Here is a 21,288-nt window from a genome sequence, read left to right on the forward strand (position 1 = left end):
TAGAATTGGCCAATTAAACAGAGCAGTACACGGAAGCCCAAAATGTTTTCACATAAATTTGGGTTATTGTACGCTGCCTCAATGCATAGGTATTGAATAACGAAAACATACTGCGTCCATTTCGTCGAAGAATCTCACTGCCATGCTTTCGCTTTTCTAACTTCCATCTACCGCCGTTCCTATCGATTGATTCTAACTTTAACGAGACGAAGCGTTTGCGAGTTTGGTGCGAGTTTGCCCGAATTGAATCATGTTCGTACGTGAGCCGATTTTCGGAGTGTAAATTGTGCTTCCAACCGGGTCCACCGGGTTGCATTGGATGGCGAGTGAAAAAATAGCATTTGGAACAGTTTTGCCATCGCTTTTGAGGGACAAAAAAAAAAACAAAAATAGTCCAAGGCAAAAGGAAAATGGGAAAAGTGGAGTTTTCTCTGCTCTTGAACCGGTGAAGATTGCTGATGGGAATTGAGTTATACGTTTGGAGGGTGATTTAACAATGCTCGGAAGCGATCGTTTGGGGAAAATCGGGTCTTCGGGTTTGGTACAAATGATAATAAAACGCCATCGCCAGGCGTTCATTCTTCCAGCATGGCAAGCTTCGGCCAGTTAAATCAGGGTGAGGTTAAGTTGTTTATTTGTCCTTGCACCGTACCGCACCGAGTCCGTTAGCAAAGACAACCGGTTTGTTGGAAAAAAGCACAGTAACTTTTTGTTCTACTGCTCTTTCACCATTTGCGAGGAGCTTGGGGGTTTGGGGCAAGGCTTGGCATTGTGGTGTAGAATGCACCGGTTTGCACACATGCACACTGGCTTTGATCGGTTGTGGTTCAATCTGCTACGGTTCTATATTTATCTCGTGCATTTTTATGCGGTTCTCCATGCTCCGTATGCTGCAGCGAGAGGGTAAGGTGTGTGCGAGAGCGCGCGTTCGATTGCACTCGTTTAGCCCTTTCACTTTGGGGATTAAAAAGGAAATGATATAAACGGTTGGGTTGTGTTGGAATTTGCGGTGGCACGGTGTTTAGTAACAGTATTATTCAATAACGTTTCATTGAAAGGGAACAAAACCATGTAGGCCCGTTGGAGAAGCCTTTAAAGCGCGATAATAAAATGTAGATTTAATTGCATAATTTGTGGCTGATACGTCTCTTTCATAAATTCCTGTTGGAATTGTTTCCGTTTTACCGTCGGCCGGCATCCCCAAGACAGCGTCCTTCTTCGTTAAACGCAAGACAAATGCATCCATAAACATGCAGCATCGTAAAAGTGCATTGATGCGGCATTCCCCGTTCGCTCGTGAGCAGAACACCACTGCCAATGTACGTAATAACGTTTTCATTACCCACCCTGATGTGTGTTTGACAAGTCAATTTTTACCGATCACTCAAAAGCTCACATTACGTGCCAGCGGAGCGAGAATGGCATAGGTGTTCTGCTACATTTGCTTCGGAGCTACTTGCTGCTGCTGCTACTGCACTTCATAAAATGTTACCGAATCCAGTCGGTCGGTATCTTTGGGGTGATAAATCATTTTGACACTCTCTCGCTCGCAATGAAACCGAAGTTGAAGTAGAATCCCTCAACCAGGGAAGCCAACCAGAGACGGCCAATATGTCGTTCAGGTGTGGTGGAGGATGCGAAGATGTACGGTGTCGGTTTCCGTTCTTCCCGTAGCCCAAGGGAGAAACGCATCGGAATCGGCGAAAGATACATGCCAAAGTGACAATCGTTCACGAGACGAATGAAACATTTTTGCAGTAAGTGGCAGTCAGAATGGAGTGGTGGAGGATCGAGTATGGGGAAGGCAAACTAAGACGAGAATGGAGTGTGTTTGTATGCCCGAGTCCATCCTTAGGGCGGTGACTGTGCTGTTCTGTGCATCCCGGGCCCGGGTCTTGACTCATGGAGCAATCGATCTTCACTGGTTTGAATTCTGTGCACCTTCATGCAGTGCGGGATATTTCTTTTTTCTTTACACACACTCTCTCTCTGCTTCACTTTGCAAGATTCAAGGGCGTTCTCGGGGAGTTTGTCTTCGTCATTGGAAAACCATTGCAAAACATCAGGAAACCAATTACAGCAATCGTAGCTTGCGGCGGAACCCCGTTGAATGGTGGAAGTTTCTTTTGCGCCTCGCCGCCACACCAACGGCGGCCGAAGGAAGGATATTAAACGCTAACCGAATAAATCATTCCGGTAACATCTTTCTTGCCACGGTGGATTTTTTCCTCATCTTATCCCGCCTCATCCGATGCTCCGATGGTGGGTCGTCGATCCCTCCTGCCCTTTATGCTGGAGTGTGTATGCAAAGCAACATGAGCATAGCACAGAATGTCGTCAGTAAAACGGAAATCATTCGAACGTTGCTAGACGAAACGAAACAGTTTTTTTTTCGCTCAACCAATCGATCTTTGTGCAGTCGTTCGTCCTGCAACGCAACCGAAGAAGGAATCGATGACAGGTGAACCTGCAACAGCGAGCAGTGTTGATCGTGCGCAAAAAAAAGAAGTAAATCTCCACTGCTTTGTTTGTTGAAGCAGCGATTTAAACAAGCTGTAATTGGAATTTGATTACAGCGAGCCCGGGCTGGGATGAATGCACTTGCTGATTGCAAACGCAAGTCCTCTCTTTGCCGGTAAGTAGCGAACCAAAGTGGTGAATTACTGATCTGTACATCAATGGCAACAATTGCTCGGTGCTTGTGTAATTGCTGTGCAGCGGGGCGAAGTCGTCGATAAGAGAAGCAGAGTAATCAAACTTCAGAAATCAGGAAGACGGTATCGGTAATCGTTGGGAAAATTGGAGCGAGAGCAGTGATTGATTGAAGCTAGTCAATCCTAATTGCAGACAATAAGGTTGTTCTTGTGTATGATGGGTAACAGGTAACTGCTAGTGGAGATACTTGACAGAGACACAAAAACCGAAACTTTCTACGCCTCAAACTGCTTTGTATCGTAAGTAGCATAAGTAGCTACTCCACCCGCCATTGATTATGCAACAAACGCCAGATACCTTTTCCACCCCTTCAATTGAACATCGCTGTAGTTAAGGTCGGACCCAACGCAAAATATAAACACCCAACACCCAACAATGAAGCCAGCAGCCAGTGTTTACACTCGACCGGCGCCATAAACAACGTAAACCCCCGGCTTGCTCGAACGGTTAGCAATTTTCCACCTGAGCAGTCCTGAGTCCGCAGGTGAAAAGATTTAGGAACCAAGTCCGAAAGGGCTACGAAAGTTCTACGGCCCCCCGGTGAAAAGAGAGTTAAAACCGGGCACGATGCATTGAGGAACCATGACCCGGGTTAATGTTTCATTCTTTATGCACAGTCGTCCCACCCGGCTGGCAGTGGAACCAGTTCTGCTGGGTGCATTCCATTGAATACTCGCAAACGGTGGCCTTTCCATTGTCTGTTTGTGGCGCTAGAGGCTGGCTGGCCTCGTATCTTGGGCATGGTGAGATGACTTATTTTTATACGCTGCAATTGCTTTTAACCATCGAAGTTACATGAGGCTGTGTGTGTGTGCTCTGGGAAAGGGTGTGTCCGGCGTTTTTGTTTGCCTTTTTGGTGGACTTCGTGGGCTTTGGATCTTGAAAGTGGATGTGTTTATTGGACTCTGCTGAACTCTTGGTTCTTCTTTAGTTCGTAGGCGCCTTTAATGCAGTGTGCATCGAGCAATGCTTCTCTGCTGGACTCTCGAATGATACGGGAGTTTGCATGGAATGCACTTGTTGGGGTGGTGTGTAAGGCAGAATTTTCGAGGAAGCACATTCGATATGCACATTCTGTTTGATGTTGGCTGTTTTCTGTGTGCATGCAGTTTCGCAAAGCTACGATGTGGTCGGTATCTAAATCAAGGCTTTTGATTGCAATTTCACTCCACTAGAGCTTCCATTACTGGAGTCCATGCCGGTCTGTTTACTGACTGTGTGTATGGCGAAGCCCTCAATAGAAATACGGCCATAAAACGGCCGAAAACAACACAGGAAACAGCTCGATATCAGCTCTGGAGCTGCGAAAGGTAGGCCCCATAATGTGGGTGATTAGATTTCCGGCTGCATATGGTCGAGCAATTGGGCATCGTTTCCTCTTTTTTTTCTGCACTCTCGCAATGGGATGTTCAAAGTAGCATATTGAGCCTCGCGATCATACAGGTCTCGTGAGTGTACTTCCCATTTTTTCCCAAGGCTGGGGTCAATAAAGAGGAACACAAAAAAAAAAAACACAGATCGTCCAAATTGCACTCACCCCCGCTCACAGGTGATGAAGACGACGATAACGTGCGGAAATGTGGCTTAACGAAGAGGGATCTCGCAAAAGGTACCTCTCGTCGGTGAAGAATTTGTGGAATTGGCAAAAAGCTTTCAGCCAAGTTCTCTGTTAGCATCTCGAAGTTGGCTGGCTTGCGTGGATTTTGCCGTTGTTTTTTGTCGTGTGTGTGTGTCCGTGTGTTGTCTACATTCGCTCGCTCACAGTACATCCTTTACTTGGCCCCGGCGTTGTGTTGGCCCCGGGATGCCATCGAAAGTTTTCACCCCTGCCGTGTCCCTTTGAGTTCTCCGTTCGTCTCTGGAGCGGACAGTAGTGGCAGCAGTACCGGTAAAGCACATTTATTCTTGCCCATTTGGTGGAAGATTTGTAGAAATTGTGTGTCCTGGACGGGCACGGGTATAAAGTAGTTTATTAAATGCCGCCGCGCACAAGCGAACCCAGCGCAAGCAGGCATCTTTTTCCATCACAGGCCCCGTCCGGAGGGGAGGTAAAAAAATTGTATCGAAGAACAAGTATAATTCTAGAATGTCGTTATTTCGTAATAGCCATAAATATATCGGTTCCCGATGGCAAACGAATTGGCGCTGTACGGGCGGTTACGGTCGATATAGGATTGGCGGCAAAAGTTTCCCGCCAACTTCTTCGGTTGGGCTATTTTGTCTTATTTGGTGTGCATTTTTTGTATTATAAGAGACTCTGGGGGAATGGGTTCCGTCCTAGGTGGCCATAAAATAACGACCCTCGTAGATTCCTGTAGCTTTCCGCCTGCTCACGGGTTACCAAGGTTTCAGTCAGGCTAGACGATTGATGGAGTCAGTGAGAGAGGAACTGCTCAAACCTGTCGGACTACGGAAGAGTTAGGAGACGAAGTTTGTCCAAAGTGGATGTAAATTATTGTAAGCTTTATAATTGCAAAAGTCGTATCTGTCTGGTGGTGTGTTTGCATTGGAGTAGGTGCAATTTGCTGCTGGATGTGTGAGGCAAAATGGGACGTAATGATGTGCTCCATTACTTGTCCATTCATGTGTAACAAGCTCTTAATGGGCATGTTCGAGGATCCTTTGGGAATGGCAACAGCAAGCAATTGCATCCGAGTGCCGCTTTAGTCGATTTCCCCATGTGCGCATGTATTCTTCAAAGCACACCTCACCGATTCCTTCATGCACCGAAATGGAGCATTCGATTGGCGAAGAGGCTTCCTGTATTGCCAGGTTTAATTCACAGCATGTATACCTCCAGTGCCAAAGCTCCTGCAGGTTTGTCCTGGAAAAATGGGTTTATTTAATAATTAATCACAGCCCCACAGTACACACACACGGAGCCAGTTCAGCTTCCATTTGATGCCTTTATGCTGCTAGTGTTTGACAGCGCCCTGCAGAGACCGACCGACCGAGCGAGTAAAAGCATAAAACAAAGCGCTTGTCCGGGGAAAAAAGACCCATCGAATTATGATAAATCTCCTTCCGGAAGCTTTTGTGGGTTCGGGTCGGATGTTTTATGACTCTCGAATGCGCAATTACTCCGTCAGTGCCCGCACTGACTGCCAACCCCCACAGTGTACACACGGGAGACGCTATTGTTTCACGAAAAGCTTGGAGCCTGGTTGAGCATATCAGGCAGAGCCGGGGACGGTGCAACTACATCGATGCAGAATTAATATCCCGTTTAGCATAATACTCAGCAATGTATTGAAATTCTATCCGCAAACGCTTGGTTCGCTTTGCTCCGAGCAGAAATGCGCCGCCTTTGTCTCTTTCTTTCCTGTTCCCGGTGCCAACGGCAGGAGTGAAATTTTATTTCCCCATTTTTCCTTTTGCTTCCCCGTAGCATTTTCCAAGGCACACCAACAAGTGACTAAATTTCGTATATATTTTCCGTGTTTCTTTCTGTTCCCATTTTCAGGTAAGTGCAGTTGTCGTCCCAGCCTCGTTTAGGGTATGCTTTCCAGCTTCCAGCTTTTTCGATGCATTGCTTATGAGGTTCTGCTTTTCCCTTGCGGAAGCAGTCGTCACGTTGGAAGGCCCGGAATGAATAAAGTAGGTGGATGATATTTCGGCACCGAACCACTCGGTGGGTGTCGTCGTCAAGCGGCAGTCCCATACGAGGAAGTGCACACGGGAGACACTTGGTTGCATTACTTATTCATTGCACAAAGAAGGAAGAGAACTGCTGCAGGGTAAACCTGGGGGAGGGTGTCCCTTGGTAAGGGAAAAAAAACACAATCTACACAATAGCAAGAACGAAACACCGCGCCCACAGTGGATAAAATCATTGGATCGATCAGTAGTGACAACGACGCCAGCTTAAAGTACTGTAACGTACGCGCGCCCTGCGCGTAAAACACGGGAGCCGCCTGCACCTTTAGATCGTCCGGATTTAAATCGACGGCCGGGTGACACGTTCTGTCCCGAGCAATCCATCAATCATGACCACATCCCTCAATCACAGTGCCTCGACCAAAAAGCAATTATTAATCACTTTCGCCAACAATCGGTTGACATGTGTGTGTGCATCGAAATGTCAACCTTTGTCTGGCGGATGTTAATCAACGGCGTGTGTGTGTTGTATGTGTGCACCGGGACGGATTGATGGTATCCGATGCTGCCAAGATTGCGCACCTGCAGCCTGCATCGGGCCGTAGCTGCACCGGCGCTTCATGGAAACACGTACGAAATTCCTCGAGCACACACCGGCTGGCAGCGATGCCGATGTGCCCGTTTGATGCCCGTCGCGGAGGCTTATACAGCGTTGAGGTTTTTGATCTCGTACGTGTGTTGTGTGACTGTGTTTTCAGCCCTGTCATGTTGGGTGAATGGAGAGGGTTTTTTTTTCGTGTGTGTGTGTATGTGTCCCGTCTCCTTAGCTCCGTGGCTTCTGTCATCTGGTGGGTTTTTATTCTTGCAACTGCAGCATGTCCTTGTCAAGTGATGGGCTGCAGACACGCCGTCAGTTGGGGGCCTTTTTTGGGACCCTCCATATGATAAAGGTGATGACAGCTGGTGCTGAAGGAAAGTGAAGAAAGTGAATAAAATTGTCATGGCCATGTGATGCGCTTCCGTGGTGTGGAGCATCATTTTTGGCGGAGAGAACATGTACGACTTGTGTCACACATCAGCAATGCATAATGCAATTCAAATGCTTATCGCGCTTTAAACCAAACCAACCCGGAGTACGTGTATGCTTAAAGAAAACCAGCTTTAGAAACGTTCATCGCACTGAACGCGACTCTAATAGCTTTGTTTGTGCCTTCAGCTCACTGTCGACCCATAGATCTATCGGTTCAGCATAGCGGTTCTGCTGGTACCGAAGGATGCGCACAGAATAATGCAACTGTTTCGCATCGGATGCATCATCGCAGCGAGCGAAACGGGTGCGATTAGCCCTTTCGCTTCCCTTGCACATAACCACTCTATCAGCCCATTATGTCCGGGATTGCGTAAACGGTGCATAAAAGGACGATGCTGTTGTTTACCGCTCGCCTCGCTCGACTCGCCTGGCGCCATTAATATTTCGCTCGCGTAATGCAAGCGTAATGCCGCGTAACGGGTGCCGGGTGTCCGTTGCGACACCAGTATGTCGCTTCACGCCGGTGTTATGTAAGAACAAAGAATAAAGCTCCTGCTAAAAGGGCAAGAACAAAACGGTGCCAAAAGGGATGTATCGGAATCGGGAAGATGGATTCGGCCCGCGGAGAGGGGAAGCACAAAAGCCACGGACGGATGAGGATCGGACGGAAGTAGTGTGGCATTCGCTTCCGATCGGAAATTGCTTCCAGCATTACCAGAGCATGATTCTAGCATTTGTGCGGCAGCGAATCAACGGCGGCATCATCGTCATTCGAGTTCGATGGCTTTCCGTTGGCGAAATGGTGGAGAAAAAAAAGGTAAAAAATGGCATCGTATATGAGCCGTACGGGTGGATTTTAACTGTGCACACATTTCGTCATAGTTTATGACGATTCCTTCTCAGTGGAAAGGAAAACGTCGCGACAGTAGCCAGGGAATTGTGACGTTAAAGCTGCCTGATGCGCTGTCAAGCTTCAATGTTTCGTTATCATTGACCTTTTCTGTGGAGTGGCCCGGAAAAAAGGTGGCTGTAGGCGAAGGAAAGGCCATTCATCTTTCACCGAAGGTGTCGTTGGTGTCCGCCCAAGGCACATCGCATCAAGGGGAATTAGAGGTGAAATGTCGAGTCGCATCTAATACGCTCGGAATGCAACGTGCTGGAAGCGATCCCAGTTCTGAGATCAATATTTGGTACAAAATTACCCTCCCCATTGCGAGATGGGGAAAGAAATGTTGGACCACATTTGATGGACGGTTGTGTCCTCCTTTCGTCTGTTTGCCAAACCATAATACATTTCAGTGAAAAGAGTTATCCGTTTACTCCCGGGCTCCATGTTCGATCGTCCAAACACGGTCCAAACGCTGACCATGGCACGGGCACGACGCTATAAAAGGAAATTTTTCATCTCTACTCTACAAAGAACCCTCGACGTATGTCGTAATTGAGCACATCAATTGAATTATGTGGGTTGAGGCAGAGTGGAATGCAGAGAAGGGAAACAGCGCTGCAACAAAATAAGATTATTTTTCCTACATATGCTCATTTTTCCAACTGAATTACACACACACACACTCGCTGCCTGCATTCTTCTTCATTCCTGAGCCACTTTTGCTCAGGACACATACCGGGCAGACACGGAGACACTGATTAGATGCTTCTTTCGCGCTTGGACGAGATTCATGAATTTCATGACGGTCATCACCGGGTCGGTCGGACATGCATAGCACGGTTCTCGCAGAACCGGGCAGTGCCATTTTTCTTGCCCTCGCTTTCACTCCGCGGGGACATACAACCGGGTCGAGGGCGTGCCCCGGGTTTTGCCGCAGGCCAGTGTGGTATGCACTTGAAAATTGCAGCAGCATGCTTTCAGCGGCGATGCAAAATCTCGCAAGACTGAGTGGTCCCGGGTTTTGTTCGTCCTTGGTTTTGAGTACGCGGACAAAGGCATGGGGAAATTCAAGCAGTCACATACGTGGCCGGGGACGTAGAAAGCGCTGCGAGTGAGTCAGCGGTGGTGGGAAAGCTATCTAAATCGGAAAATATGTTTATCGTTATGGACCGCTATTAGCGTTGTTGTGCTTTTTTGTGTGTGTGTTTCGTTGTGTTGTTCCATCGTGCCATCGTATCCATATCGAGAATCCCTATTGCGGTTCGTTTGCTTGAGGCCAGCTTCTTGAACCGTTTTGCTCGCTAGCGGGCGGTGTGCCTGGTGGCATCCTGTGGTTGTTTCGAGTAAGCGCAAGTCTTGCCGTAAGTTCTTCCATCGTACCGATGGCCCGTTAGTGAGCAAATGGGAAGAAATTGTTCCAACGGAGCACCATCAACCACGTCAGGCTTGCGATGGACAGCACCGCCGGTGAGTGCAATAACGAAAACAAGGACATCGCGACAGAATGGAAAATAAACCGCACACACTTCCTGCCGTCTTGCTGTGGTGCGCTTCCTACGGCGTGCAAAAGAACGTGGCACTCTTTTAATTAGAGCGTGCGGCGACGGTGGCGGCGGCACAGGTCATGCAATCACCGGGCCGAATGGCATCCCGCCGATCGGACCGGCGGGCAGGTTATTGCGAGGTTAGTTATTATTTACGACATTATCATTACGGTTATTATCTTGGGCGCGATCGTGCCGTAATCGGTATGGTTCTTAATTCGCTGTCAGTTCATATTTCCTGGCAGCTTTGTTTTTCGCACGCTCGCTGTCCTGGGAGTCGAACGATTCTTTGGTGGATGCTTCAAGGGACGATTGAGAAGGACTGATCTTCCCTTCCAGTTTGCAGAGAGCTTTAGACACTTGATAAGGAGCAGTTTTAACAATCCTTTTGCCGTCTTAACACTTTCCCACTAGGGCAAAGTAAAGTTTTCTGATAAATGACTGATAAGACGGACGGTGAGTTGGTGTGGTGCCTCTTTGGCCTCTCAGGCGCCAGGATAAATCATCTCTAAGTAGTTTCTTGTGGCATTTTTTAATGATAAGTCTGGAGCCGATTTCGGCCTTGTCCTTGTTCTTATCCTCTCACTGTTTGTTCAAATGTTCTCAAATGAGGAATACTTCAGTAGACGACTCCACGGAAAGAGTAAATGACGTTCTGTAGAATATCCAACCAGCTCACCCGCTGGCTTGACAATAAAGTTGTCAAAATAAAACTGCCAGCCTGACAGCAGCAGGACAAAAACGGTCAGTACACTTTAGAATGCGATGAAAACGCAAGAGTGCAATTGAAAAAGCACACGACCTGCAGGCTCTTTCCATAAATCACGCGAAGTCCGACAGCGACAATCTTTGACCATTTTTACCCTCTGTTTGCTGGGAGTGTACTGTTACTCAAGCACAAGAAGAGTCACTTGTACCGAGGACTCAGTGGAGTTGAATCGGAATAAATAAAGCAACCGGGACTGGGAGGAGGAACTCCTCCGGACAAGCAGTAGATTTTATGTTTTCTGTTTTTTGCGTCAGACAAACACAAGCCCAGTAGCCGAATGCAAGAGCAAGACCTCTATCGCCTTCTCTCTGGAGCCACTCGTGCCAAATCATCGCCGGTGAAAGCGGAACCGGCGTTGCCAACCCATCGGGATGGGTTGAAAACGTGGTACAAGCGAAGTGCTTAACCGGGAAAATAGTACACACACACATACATCAAAATACGACCCCTTGGTGTGGGACGGCGTACGTGAAATGTGCGGACCGCGTTTCGTTAATTTATAGGTCAAGTCTGGCGTGGCTTCCCAGCGTCTTCCAGCTGGAGAGTAGTCCGCACCTGCAGGGGAAGCACCTCCCCGGAAAGAAAAATAGCATACGCGTGCGTGTGGGGCTGGTGTCTGCAGGTTGTTCGTGCGAAGGTGGCCAACCATACCGTGTGTGTGTGTGTGTGTGTGTGTGTGTGTGTGTGGCTATTGTGCATTATAAATTCCCACCTTCCCATTTATCAGCCTGTGCGCTCGCAGATCGACACATTCGTGAACGTTAGCTCTTAATTAGAGCTCACTTCCTCGGAAGTCATTACGGGCGTAGTGCAGGGCAGGGGGAGACCATCCGAACTGGCGAGGGATAGAGTGGCAGCAAGTCATAGACATAAATTAAGCTTCAAAAATAGTTTTCACGTGGCTTGGAGGAGAGCGCGTGCCGTGGAACGGGGCGTGGATCGTCGTTACCGTTCGGCTGGTAATTAGATTGAACTCCGGGATCTGTGCTCCGGCAGAGTGTCTGGTGAGCTCACGGGTGTGCGAAATTCCAACGGCGCCTAACACGCTGGTACGTTCGTGTCACAATGCAGAAGACTTGCGTTATCTGGAACACGGTCTGGGTGGGTTCGTTTTCTTTCTTCTTCCATCCCATCTACACCTGGGGAGTCTGGGAGGTCCCGTTTTTTGGGGGAACTGATGTGGGTCGGAGCACATTCAATTAAGAAGCCAAGGTGCTAAAGGTACGTACGGAAGGCTCTCGAATCCCGGGCCGGGCGCAATTTATCGTACCACCGGGCGGTTAAACGCTTCATCAGGTGGTGGGGGGGCTGTTGCGTGTGTACGGACCGGTGGGACGGTTCATTATGATTATGTCGTACGAACGAGGCAGGCTGCGTAGGAAAAACGCCGCGACTGTTATTACAACCAAATGAGGCGATAATATGATTTTTATTACACCCGGCTATGCTCGAGTGTGTGTGTGTGTGTGTGTGTGTGTGTGTGTGTGTGTGTGTGTGTGTGTGTGTGTGTGTGTGTGTGTGTGTGTGTGGGGAAGCGGTGTGTCGTTAGCGTCGATTTTGGTTTTTAATTTGAACGAACGAGCCCGAACACGAGTGCGGTAATAGGACAGGTTTCATTCCAGCCCTTCGGTTTCAGGATTTATTATGGCATGTCATTAATAACCGGGATAACGTGTAGCGAACCGCCCGGACATTGTTGTTCTATCGGCGAACGAGGAAATGTGTGGTTTTATTCACTTTATTTTTTGGTCGTTGGGCTGTTGTTTTTCCGCCACTTTTCGTCGATGTAAAAACATGTTTTTCCTGCTCACATTTCGCCGCCAAAATGGAGAGGAGAGGGATGGGAAGCGATGGGGACCATGAAATATGGGTGACAGTCTTTTTATTTGTTTGTTTGGGTGCGTTTTGTGCGGTCTGAGAGTTCATCTTAGCCCGTGTGCGGATCGAAACCGAAAAGACATAATAAAACGAGCGAAACATAATTTAACACTCTACTCACCGAACCATGGTTGGGAAGGTTATGGAGCAGGAGGCGCAATCTATTTATTATAGAGCTCCAAAAATATCGTTTATCTTGGCGGTTTGCGATAATAGTCGTCCAGGTTGCAAAATGGAAAGGAAATATCGTGTCACGTGGGAATTCGGGTACGATCTCAAGGTTTTTTGTTTCCTTAGCAATCAGCTGACTTTGTGGTAGCAAGAATGCATTGAAAAGCTTTCAATCCATAAAACACAGCTTTGTGACTGAAACCGATAATCTCCACAAGGTGGTCGGGTTTGTTTTTTTTTTTCTCTTAAGCTAAGCAAACGTCAGTGCGATCATTTCTCACGCGCTGGCCTGAATTCCGTTTTTGATATCTTTATGGGTTTAATTTTTCACCGCACTTGCTTTCGATGTCGGTCACCGTGTCTCGTCTCCCAGCTAGCCAACGGGTTGCACATTGTTCTCTGTGTACACTTCTTTCACAACAAGAAAGAAAAAGGGAGCAAAAGCGTATGTATAAAATATGTTTGAAGCAGTAATTAAATTTTGTCCAACCCAGCAACAACGGGGGTTTTGCGACATTTTGTATCAATTTCTGCGCTCGCTTTCCGCTGCACAAAACCATTCTATGCATCGTTCGTTCCAGCAAACGTTCGTTAGCACCATTTCGCCCCGTTGTGTTCGCCGACGTACGATGGCTAACGACACACAGGACATGACTTTGTTAGTGCTGGCGGAAATGAATTTTCCTAAACGTTTTGCGAGCCAACAGTAGTAGCAGCAGCAGCAGAAGCAGCATCGTACTGTTCGTTTATGAACTGTCGTTACTATTTGTCATCGGACTGCATTACCTGCCCACTGGGTACTGGGTACTGGGGGATTGCCGGTTGGATATGCTGGGGCAACAGTCACACCACCTAGCTACCAGCTCTCGTATGTTTGTGCCTTTTGCCGGTTGTCATTTTTATGAAGCATAAGCATAAAGTAGCACACCGACACCGACCGAGAGAATGTGTGTAGGATGGAATTTCTGTTATGAAATGCGGCAAAAACGACCCACTCGCACAGCGCAGTGCCCCATCCTTTTACGTGTATGACTGTCGATGGAGTAAATGTTATAGCGGAGTGACCCATGCAAATCTAGATCGATCAGCACAAGAGGGGATGCCTTTTAGTGTGCTTTTTGCCATTTCCATTTGAGTGACTCTTAAATATTCTAGCAAAAGTGTTTTTCTTGGAATCGTTATACTTTTACTGGTTTGTTTGAGGTCCAAAGGTCCGAAGGTTCTGATCATACTGACCTAGTTATACAGAATAGAATGGCTACTATGCAATATAATTCATATTTTCAATTCTTAATACGTCACTAACTGCTCCCTTTAGCCAAAACTTAAAGCGAATGGCATCGCGTAAGAGCTTTTGAATGTCCTATTTAGCGTCTTCCGATTGGAGTATCTTCCATTTCCGTTGAATCACAGCAAATTGCGCACCGCAACACCCGTCCGGGCTCTGGTGCGTGTGTAGCCTGGCACAAGCCATCATGGCTGCAATCACGTCCCTTCACCGGAACATGTGTTCTGAGCCCTTTTTCGAGCCCAAACCTCACCGCCAAACATAAACAGCTCGCGTGACGCGCGTGCCGGGTGAAGTTGGTTAATTCATCTTCATCGCTGCTACATGATTTGCATAACACACAGGCAGGAGGAAGACATCCACATCGCCACCGTACGCCGACAAGCATTAATCCATCATCGTTGTTTGGATGTTGTGTGGCAGGCAGGATGGCGTCCACCATCCACACCAAGCCCTCCCAAGTTGCACGAAAATGCGAAAATGTAAGTAGTTCTGTGGCAGCAGCCGCCGCCACACAGATCATGATGGTTGATCTTGTCGTTGATGTGGTTATTAGCCAATCTGCACCATGCTCCATGTTCTGCGTGCTGCGGTGCTGTACCGATGGGGTGGAAATGTTAATTTATGACCCAATCCACCACGTCGTCGTGCGTCGTCGCTCATTTCCGGCCATCGAGTTCCGATCCGTGGGCACACCGTTTTCGATGAAGTGATGAATCGTGCGGCGATGCGGCACGCTCGCCAAAATCTCGATGTAACGCGGGGGAAAAGGTGATGTCGCCATCAAGCCCCACTGATGGATGTTGATGGCGTTGGTGCGATGCACCAGGGGCACAGTTTTTTGTTGTTGGTTCGCGTCATGTCCTAAAAAGCCGCCTGCGTGGCGTCTCCTACGGGAAGGTAATGACCTCCGGTACGCCCGTGCTTGGAAATATAGAGCCAAGGTTGGCTACGCAAAACAGGGCTCGGCTGCTGCACGCCTTTCCTTTTCAGTAGTTTTGCATAATAGAGTGCTTCTTCAAACCAAAACGCCCAATGGTTGGCGTTCCCTTGAAATCCCACTCGAAAAACACGGTGGGGGGAACGTCATTAGTGCGAAGTTCTGGTGGCATCGATCGATCGTCTAGCGGTTGCATGTAGGTGACAACGGCTCTCCATCAAACTCGCTCAATCTGGGCGAGCTGATGGGACGGAGAAGGCGATGGAAAATTATGCAAATCGAGAGGATCTATCCCATCAGTCGCGCAATCCCTTTATTGTGTGTACTACGACCGGTATTGGTGTCGTTAGCAGATTTGTCAACATTTGCGTTCCGAAGCATTGGAGGTTTAGTACCCACACACACACACACACACACGCACCCATACGAAGTGGATAATTAATGAGTAGTTAAAGGCACGGTTCGTAGGATGCAGTTCCGATGGGCGCGTTGCTTCATTAAGGAAGCTCTAGCTTTAAGTGCGGCGCATCCACACATGGACGCAGCTGTAGAGGGCGTACACACAGCAGGACTGAAGCACTAGCAGCCAAGGTGCAGCATGTTCATAAATACTCTGGTGTCTCATTCCATAAGTTCGCTCGTGCGCGCTTGAAGCTGTATAGATCTTGTTTTATGCACTCCAGTTTCCAGCATGTGTGTGTGTGAGTGGAAAGTACGTTTTTACGTCGAACAGAGCGTTCGAACCAGTACTAAACGACCATCGGGAAGACCGACAACAGCAACAGCGGCAATAAACATCGAACACTTGCTGGCAGTTTTAAAACAGCGAACAGCCCTCCTTTCCTAAAGTAAGCGCCCGCGCCCAGTGGGGCATCTTCCCGCTCTTTTTACTTGAGGTTTTGTGCTGTGTTGTGTGGTGCAAATTTTTAACAGACAACACATTGCACATCGTACACCGAGCAGCGCCGAATGTGTGGCAAAACATAAATGGGCGATCGAGAGCTCCTCCAACTAGCTTTAATCGTCCGTTGCACAACATTCTAGGATGGAAAACGTACATGAAGCATTTAAGCTGTTTTTTTTAATGGTCGACCGCCTTGACGCTTGGGAGAGCAAGGATACACACAAAAGAAAGGAAAGCATGATATAGGAGCTTTAAAATCGTTCCTGCAGTAACCTCTCGGGAGCAATCGTTTCCGTTCCGAGGTCGAAAACGAAGCAATTTCGCTTTATTTATCACGGTGCAGTGTGTGCGGAATCTTGCCACGTGCTTTTTTTCTGTTGGTTCTGTTAGCTTCTTTCTTCCTTCTGTTGCTGTTGATGTCGCCAGTCAGGGAACGCTTTGGTTTGTTTGGCTTAATGTCAACGGGTTTTGCGCCATTGCGCAAGGATGCCTCGTTGCTGTTGTTGCTCTTTTTTTGTGGGTTTGTTTTTCTCCCTCCTAAAGATGGTAAATAATTTGACTCTACCATAGTCTGTAACACCGTGCTGCGAGAGCTGTATAGCATATATGGCTCAATAATCGAGCCTTACGCCATTACCGGAAGATCCGGCTCGAAGGACCAAGTTTACGATAGCGAGGGGTTTTATTAACCGCATTTGATTTATGCTCGTGATCGGATATTTAGAAACTTTATGACAACCGTTACTCCGGTGCATACGACAGAATGCAGCTCGGAAGACACGCAGAAGGGACGAAGAAGCTGGGCAAGGATTCCGCGTAAGGATTTCACCGAACACAACCTAATGGCGTTACGAACCGCTGCGCTTCTCGTTTATAGCTTCTCAGCATTCCCGGTTCTTTGGGCCATTTCCAATGTTTTCCCAGTGTCTCTGTGTGTGTCGGTATCATGCGCAAAATACTACTACTGCTACTGCTAGTAGAGCGTTAAGTGGCAACCACTTAGCGGCTGCAGGGTGTAAATCGCTTGCGAAATATGATTTTCTGATACTTACGGGGCAGTGTGCTTTTCGCTTCAGCGCCGGTTCCGCTCAATCTCCTTGAAGATCGTTGCGGGTTGCGGGATGCTCTGCAACGATAACGATAAAAGATGATACGGTATTATGAATCGAGAACAAAAAGGGGCTTATACGTGAGCGAGAGAGAAGGATAATAGAAGGACAAGCCAATTGAATTGACTGTGATTTGATTTCGGACGTGCTGGATGGAGAATAGAATCTTCTTAATGGTGAGGAAAATTAGACACGTTCGGAGTCAACAGGATAGAAGTGATTTGATTTGGGATGCTTTTAGGATGTTTTAAAAGTGTTTATTAGATTAGAAATTGAGCTCGAAAGATGGATGCGGCGATATCACGTTTTGTTCATCATTCAAATGAGCTTTTTGTGCGGCTTTGTGAAGTAATAAATAATTAGTCATTTCGAGCCTCGCAATGACAATTTCACTCACAGAACAGCTGTCCACTATCAGCTAGGATTTAGCATATCATGCAAAAGCGCACCATATCGAGGTTGTGCATTTAATTGAATAATTTTTGGTGACAGCAAGCTTCGGAAACCGCCTCGGTCTCGGGTTTGATTTTTCACCACATGTGCCTGTGTGCCTGTGTGCGATAGCGATAGGCAATTTGGAAGTGTTTTATTGAAATATGGTCGCTGCTGCGGTCGGGCCCCGGTCATTATGCGTGATTATGCTTTTCCGCAACGGGTGGCACGCTACCGGGAAACCTATTACCATTAGTGTTGGCACGCTGCGGTTGTTTAATTTGTGATTGTCAAAAATGGGGAGGCAGGGCCCAATTTTTCGCTCCCGCGTATACGCCACGATGCGTGCACTCCACGCGGCACCATATTGCTGCGGATGCAAAAGAGTGGCCGGTCCGGTGGCGGGGACGCGGTTTCAGGTGACGTTAACGGTAATGGTGTAGGAAGCATCGTGTTGTGCATCGTGTCGGGGAAATTAGTTCATGATAAAACCGTTTAAACAGCCGTAAATATTAATGAAACATCACAACGATTCACAGCTGCTGTACAGCGGTACATCAATAATAGCCACGCTACATGCATGCCGGTGGTACGGGGAAATTCGGGAAAAAGTGTACTGCTCCTATCTCGTTCCTGAATTGTTGCTGAAGTGCTTCGAGCACATTTGTAGTTATTGTGATCGTTGAATGTTGAGCTTTTTTTTTTGAAGTTGAAGCTTAAGGTATCGTAGTTCGGAATTGCAAAAATAAGGCTTTTCCCACAGATTGCGAAGCTTTCCGTAAATTAAAAACATTTACCATCCACTTAATTAATATTTTCACATGCCTGCATGCTTCCATTCTGTGCCCATAATCCAATTTACAGTTCTTTGCATTAAAAATAATTAAAACAATTTCATTAAGAAATTAATATTCCCTGCCTGTCCGATCCATTTTCCCTCACTTTTTATTTGCAATGACACGAACCAATCAGTCTCGCTCTGGACCTGTTAAACGACCGCCAGGCATGATCGTGACCGTTTATATGGCAGGGATTTTCGATAAGCGTGAAAGCGTGTTTTTATTGCCTCGGACTGGTCATCCGATCCGACGTTCATTGGATTTAAAACCGAGCTCGAAAGAAAGCCTCTGGCATGGGAGACGGAGGCAAGAACAAAAGATGCCAATTTGAATGGTTTAATAAAAAGGGGTAATGGTGTTTTTTTCTTCTTCTGCTGTTGTTCTGTGCTTATCCCACATTAACTGGAAAGCGTAACTATCGAATGGGAAAGGAGGCGACAGTTTTGTGCTGAACGGGTCCAATTTCACAGTAGGATGATGTGGATGATGCTCGCACTGCTCGCTTTGGGATGGCTGCGGCACAGTGTGAGATCGAAAAATGGTCATCCCATTTGGGAAGGGAGCCGACGACGGTCGAAGGGATGGAAAAACAAATTTAATTTGCTACCGAAAGCACAGCACAGCCCCCGTTCCCGCCGGGTGGGGGGCTTATGCAGAAAGTGCGTATATGTTCCGCCTGACTTTTCCGACGCTTTCCCCGGGCCCCCGGTCGTCTGCATTCGATGATGTTTTTAACCACCTCATTTTGGGATACAGTTTTTCTTTCCCATCGGCTTACTGAACGCAGCAGCAGAACGGGAGGAACAACAAGGCCGGTATGGGAAGAAAATCGTTTTGGGGTAAAGCTGCGAAAAGCTCCCTTCATCATTATTGCCAACTTTCCGGCGCCATTTATATTCGGATCTGATCGGTAACCGGCCGAAACTGGGTAAAACTGGGGGATGATGAAGTGATGATGCTGCTGCCGCCAGGGCGGAGAGTGGACAAGTGGCGTGTCTGCGGTAATCGATTACGGCCGGTATAATGGGATTATGTTAAGGAAACGGGCGTGGAAGGGCGCGAATGCGGAAGACAGTCCATTGTGTCCCGATTGATCCCGAGGGGGCGAGACGCGAGCCCGATGCTCCAGCATAAAAGGCCGAACCACACGCGAATGATACGGTTGCGGGGCGCGTTTGAGCGTGAATCGTTTGATCGAAATCGAACGTAAATATACCTCAAGCAATTGGTGCGCGGCTTGTCGCTTCCAATGTATGTGTGCGTGTGTTCGTGGGTGGGTGTTTGTGTGTTTGCTCGAATCGGGCTGGAAAATGCTCTCGGCAGTGGGTGGTGGTAATGGGTCTGTGCGTTGTCTGTTTTTCTTCCTCGACCGTAAAAGGACAATGACGGAGCGCGTCAGTACGTGTAAATAAATATTTATTTAATGGCCAAACACACACACACACACACACACACACACACACACACACACACACACACACACACACACACACACACACACACACACACACACACACACACACACACACACACACACACACACACACACACACTGATAGGGGTTGGGGTGGTTGGTGGTGTTGGTTGAGCCGACACACCTCCTCCATTCATTGCGGAAAAGCAACCCCCCTTTTTTCGCCGGCGGGTGCGGTAGAGTTTATTACTGGTTGGGGAATTATGCGCAATCGATCATGTTGAAAATTTCAAGAATCGAAACGCACCAGAGACGGAGCGATGGTGGCTGATGCGGGGAGAAGCATGCTGCAGCAAGGCGACAGTAAATCCTTTCATGGCATTTTTGTGTTGGGCGTGTGTGTGTGCGGAAAGGGGAAAAAAACGTTGGAGCAATTTTCCTACAATACCTACCGCTTTTCTCTGCTCCAGAGCATAAAAGAGAAGGGCGAGCAGAGCAGAGAGGCGAAGAGAAAACAGCGCAGGAATGAATCAGGATCATGTCTGCGAGCCTGCTGCATTTTATTGCACAAACAATGGCCGAGCTGTGAACGGAAAATATTAAGCCTTCACTGATCCGGATGTTAGGCCGCTTTTCAACGCTTCTTCTCGCTTCGTTCGCGTCGTGCTTTTCTCTTTCCCGCTTCGTCACGGTGTGCGCCGTGCGAAAGTATCAACATTTGACGGATGAATAGGTTTTAATTTCGTTAAAGCGCATAAAATGGACAACAAAACATGATAGGCGCACAGGTGGGGCGTTGCCCGACCTGGTCGTCCGTAAAATGGAGACGCGCGCGCTGTGTGGCACGGTTGGTACGGTTTTTATTGCCCGGCTACGTGCAATGGCCGTCGTTCCGGGTGACACGGATTGTTGGTCGTCGGAGTGTTTTTAAGGACTCATTTTTAATCACGATAGGCATGGGACATGGATCCTCTTTTTATTGGTTTACCAGTTGTTGAAAGGTGTGATGATGGCCCATCGGTGATCAGTGAGCTTATCCAAGCGTAAACAACGGTTGATACTTTTAAAAGCATCGGCTCAAGAAACTGTGAAGGATCGAGCAAAGTGTTCAGATATAGCTGTCACCAATAATCAAACAATCCAAGAAATAGTTGAATATGTTCTGATGTAATTAGACTTAATAAACATGATGGATGCTGTAACCTCTTAATATCATTGTTATTTTCACTGCTGAGGTTCTGATTCCAATCGTTTACTGTAAAGATTTCGAATGGCGGGCCACCACTCTGTGCAGCATCGAATCACCGACATTCCATGTTTTGTCGTAGCTTCACGCTGGAATTTCTCTTGGCACGGTCTCGCGTGCCCAAACCCCAGACATTCCAGCCAGAAGGCAAAGAGGCTTTCGAGGGCAAAATTGTATTCACCATCGAGCAGCAGTATGCGTCGTGTGTGTGTGTGTGCGCGCGCGCGACGAAAATTCCTGCTTCCGGCAGTGCTTTTCCGGTGGCAAAGTATGCACACACATCGACCCACACACACACACACACACACACCGACGATGGAATTCCGGTCGGGAACAATTCAGCCGGTTCCTTCCTGCCGATGGCGTAAGAAAGTGTATTCCATTGATGGTAGGTGCTGTCGTCGAGCTGGTAGGCAAGTGTGTGAGTGTGTGAGCGTGGCAAGATCACATCTCACTCAACAGCTCAGAACGGCGAGTGGCTGAACGCAGGTCAGCCAGTGGTGCAGAACCGCTTACTGGTGCC

The 21,288-nt window shown here is 47.8% G+C and overlaps 2 protein-coding genes across 8 annotated transcripts in view; one reads left to right on the forward strand and one right to left on the reverse strand.

Moving 5' to 3' along the window:
* LOC121595998 (rab3 GTPase-activating protein catalytic subunit) overlaps nt 1-21,288 on the forward strand; it is a 113,045-nt gene that overhangs the window by 17,609 nt on the left and 74,148 nt on the right. The gene's annotated exons all lie outside the window — the stretch shown is intronic.
* LOC121595996 (leucine-rich repeat and fibronectin type-III domain-containing protein 3) overlaps nt 1-21,288 on the reverse strand; it is a 103,575-nt gene that overhangs the window by 15,973 nt on the left and 66,314 nt on the right. For all 7 annotated transcript variants that reach the window (XM_041920529.1, XM_041920527.1, XM_041920528.1 and 4 more), the window contains one exon: nt 16,778-16,851. The gene's annotated coding sequence lies outside the window, so the exon portion shown is untranslated. The remainder of the gene's footprint in view (nt 1-16,777; nt 16,852-21,288) is intronic.

This window comes from Anopheles merus, chromosome 3R, assembly GCF_017562075.2.
Source record: "Anopheles merus strain MAF chromosome 3R, AmerM5.1, whole genome shotgun sequence".
NCBI classification, from domain to species: domain Eukaryota; kingdom Metazoa; phylum Arthropoda; class Insecta; order Diptera; family Culicidae; genus Anopheles; species Anopheles merus.